The sequence below is a fragment of the Nicotiana tomentosiformis genome, chromosome 8 (assembly GCF_000390325.3).
Source record: "Nicotiana tomentosiformis chromosome 8, ASM39032v3, whole genome shotgun sequence".
Lineage (NCBI taxonomy): Eukaryota > Viridiplantae > Streptophyta > Magnoliopsida > Solanales > Solanaceae > Nicotiana > Nicotiana tomentosiformis.
The window spans coordinates 127,763,393-127,767,420 of NC_090819.1; the positions used below are offsets into that span (position 1 = coordinate 127,763,393).

At 36.1% G+C, this 4,028-nt stretch overlaps 1 non-coding gene across 1 annotated transcript; it reads right to left on the reverse strand.

Moving 5' to 3' along the window:
* Positions 1–3,254: 3,254 nt before the first annotated feature.
* LOC117278641 (small nucleolar RNA U3) lies at positions 3,255–3,467 on the reverse strand. The gene has a single exon (XR_004508993.1). It is a non-coding gene; the product is annotated as a small nucleolar RNA U3 (small nucleolar RNA).
* Positions 3,468–4,028: the final 561 nt, after the last annotated feature.

Below are 4,028 nucleotides of genomic sequence, written 5' to 3' on the forward strand. Positions count from 1 at the left end.
ATTTAAAATCATGCATCTAAGAGTTAAACACAGCAAAAAAAAAGATTGAAGAGTCTATCAGACAACCATTAGACCGCTCCAACACACCCGAAATGAGGCTGAGAATGATCATCTATGGTGCCATGATCTGAGGCGATGAGAAACACCATTATTCATGCTCTAGTCTATTGGCTAAATTTCATCCACCAGACTTGGTTTCGTGTCTTCTTAGATCTCAAGGATGTATCCTTAATGAATCTTATAATAAATGTTTTATATGATTTCCTTAATGAGCATAAAGAAAATTAAAAAGATATTTATTTTAAATATGAGGTAATATTAAATGTGAACCTAATTTTAGTTGCATTAGATAACTAGACATTGAAGCAAAAGAAGATTGCTAATGCTTATAAGTTAAATGAAAGTTTTATAACTCCTTCTAATTCGCACAATATGATCATCAAACAAGCTCCTTTTAAATTTTCATTTTCAATAATTGTTGGGACCAATAAAATTATATTTTTGTAATGACTCTAGGTGTTTTAAAAATAACTCGATCTAACTCTATCATAAATATTTTTACAGCACTAATATTAGGTAATAGTATTATTGGGCCTGCACATCATAGGCTATCCCTCACTAGTATTATGTATATGAGGTGATATGTAAACTTGATCTAATACAGAGTTTATAGATAACGAATGAAATACACCAAAACTGGTATAAACGCTTACCAAATATATTTTAGAATTATCACGACCCAATTTCACCTGTAGGTCGTGATGGCGCCCAACACTACAGCTAGGCAAGCCAACTAATAAATTAAGCATACATTGATAAAATTTAAAACCAACAAAATATAAACCCAAACTCTACCAATGTGTGTGCCAAGACTTGGTGTCACAAGTGAATGAGCATCTAGTAGATTATACAAAACTCCAAATACTGTCTGAAATGAAATAGACAGAATGTAAGTATAAGAAGAGACGCTTATAGCTGCAGAACGGCTCAGAAAGGCAGCTCACCACTATGCCTCGGGATGACGTGGGTATGTAATGATAGGTCCTCCACTAGTACCTGTCTCAGATCCTGCACAAAAAGTGCAGCAAGTGTAGTATGAGTACTTAAACAACGTGTACCCAGTAAGTATCAAGCCTAATCTCGAAATGGTAGAGACGAGATGGCCGACTTTAACACTCACTATGGGTCAATAATAATAACTGAAATATATCTAGGATATTTAAATCAGCATGATTTACAGAATTTACAATAATTTGTTTAATCATCAGAGATAATCAAATTCCTTCGAATGTAACAATTCTCAATATATTAATTAAAATCCTTTAATTCAGAAAAATTCCAATTTATCAATTTAAATCTCATTTACAGGATTAACAATTAATTCCATAAACAAGCAAGAATAATAATTCATTAAATTCCAAGGATTTTTCCAATTTATTAATATGCTTCTCAATCTGAAATAAATTATTAAAGTATCGTGTAATTATTATTATTAAGCACGATTTCTGCCGAGGACGTACGGCCCGATCCAGAGTGTCGTGTACACTGACGAGGGACGTGCGGCATGATCCATAGATGCATCTATCCTGCCGAGGCGTTCGGCCCGCTCCACAAGAAAGAAGGACATTTTTTTATATGCCTCCGGAAGGAGAGTATATTAATTATGAGATGAATTTGGGAGGAGAACAATTTCTTTTAACAATTAATTAATTTAAACAGACAATAAAGCTTATGAGATTTCCAACCTTTATTTACGAATCCAACCATACCAGTTTCACTCAAATCCGACTCCTAATCGATATCGAAATCTCAAAATTTCGTTTCTATGAGATTTCAGAATTTTTTTCCAAATTTCAATCTCAAAACACTAATTTATGGTGAAAACAATGATATACTTGTATATGTAGACCAAATTCTAGTTAGAATCACTTAACCCAATATTTTTCCCTTGAAAATCTGCCAAAAGTCGTCTCTGCTCAAGCTCAAGTTCGTCAAAAATGGCAAATGGGACGAATGCCCTCTTTTTATAACACTGCCCAGCAGCCTTCGGAACTGGCCCTCGAACTAGGCCTCAATCGCGGCATCGAACATGTGCCCTCGATCAGGGCATCGAGGTTGTACCTTCGATCAGGGAATCGAGCTTGGATCTCGATCCTAGCCCTCGAGTCATACCTTCGATCATGCCCTCGAGCCTTGCCTTCGATCTCGGCTTCGATTAGGGTATCGAGGTTAGGCCTTCGATCATAGCCTCAATCATGGCATCGATCTTGACCCTTCGATTGTGACCCTCGATCTTGGGTCTCGATCCTGATCCTCGAGATGGACCTTCGATCATGGCCCTCGAGTTGGATCTTCGATCATGGCTTCGATACACTAGCTCGAGCCTGTACCTCGTCAACCCTGGGCTCGATACCTGGGCTCGATATCTGGCTCGATATTTGGGCTCGATCTGGGGCTCGATCTGAGGCTCGATCACAGCCCAGAATATGCAGCAGAAGATAAAATTGCAGCAGCTTTTTAAGTCCAACTTTTTATCCGTTAACCATCCGAAACTCACTCGAGGCCCTCGGGACCTCAACCAAATATACCAACATGTCCTAAAACATCATACGAACTTAGTCGAACCTCTAAATCACATCAAACAACGCTAAAACCATAAATTATACCCCAATTCAAGCTTAATGAAACCAATAGTTTTTAACTTCTACATTCAATGTCGGAACCTATCAAATCAACTCCGATTGACCTCAAATTTTACACACAAGTCATAAATTACGTGACGGAGCTATAAAAATTTTCGGAACTGGATTCCGACTCCGGTATCAAAAAGTCAACTCCCCGGTCAAACTTTCAAACTTTAAATTCCTATTTAAGCCATTTCAAGCCAAATTTCACTACGGACTTCCAAATAAAATTCCGATCACGCTCCTAAGTCCAAAATCACCATACGGAGCTGTTGGAATCGTCAAAATTCTATTTCGGGGTTGTGTTTCTCAAAATATTGACCGAAATCAAACTTAGCGCTTTAAGGCCAACTTAAGGAACCAAGTGTTCCGGTTTCACCACAAACACTTCCAAAAATCCCGAACCAACCATCCCCGCAAGTCATAAATCATTACAAGCACCTACGGAAAGTTTTATTTTAGGGAACGGGGTTCTAAAAGTTAAAATGACCGGTTGGGTCATTACAAGAATTTAGTACTACTTAATTTAAAATCATGCATGAGTTAAACACAACAAAACAAAGATTGAAGCGTCTGTCAGACAACCATTAGACCATTCTGGCACACCCGAAATGAGGCTGAGAACGATCATCTACGGCGCCATGACCCGAGGGCCATTAGAACCACCATTAATCACTTTCTAGTCTATTGGCTAAATTTCATCCACCAGACTTGGTTTCCTGTCTCCTTAGAACTCAAGGATGTATCCTTAATGAATCTTATAATAAATATTTTATATGATTTCCTTAATGAGCATAAAGAAAATTAAAAATATATTTATTTTAAATATGAGGTAATATTAAATGTGAACCTAATTGTAGTTGCATTAGATAACTTGACATTGTAACAAAAGAAGATTGCTAATGCTTATAAGTTAAATGAAAGTTTTATAACTCCTTCTAATTTGCACAACATGATCATCAAACAAGCTCCTTTTAAATTTTCATTTTCAATAATTGTTGGGACCAATAAAATTATAATTTTTAATTACTCTAGGTATTTTATGAATAAATCGATCTAACTCTACCATAAATATGTTTACGGTACTAATATTAGGTAATAGTATTATTGGGCCAGCACATCATAGGCTATCCCTTACTAGTACTATGTATATAAGGTGATATATAAACTTGATTTAATACAGAGTTTATAGATAACGAATAAAATACACCAAAACTGGTATAAACGCTTACCAAATACATTTTAGAATTTAGTACTACTTAATTTAAAATCATGCATCTAAGAGTTAAACACAGCAAAAAATAGATTGAAGAGTCTGTCAGACAACCATTAGACCGTCCCGAC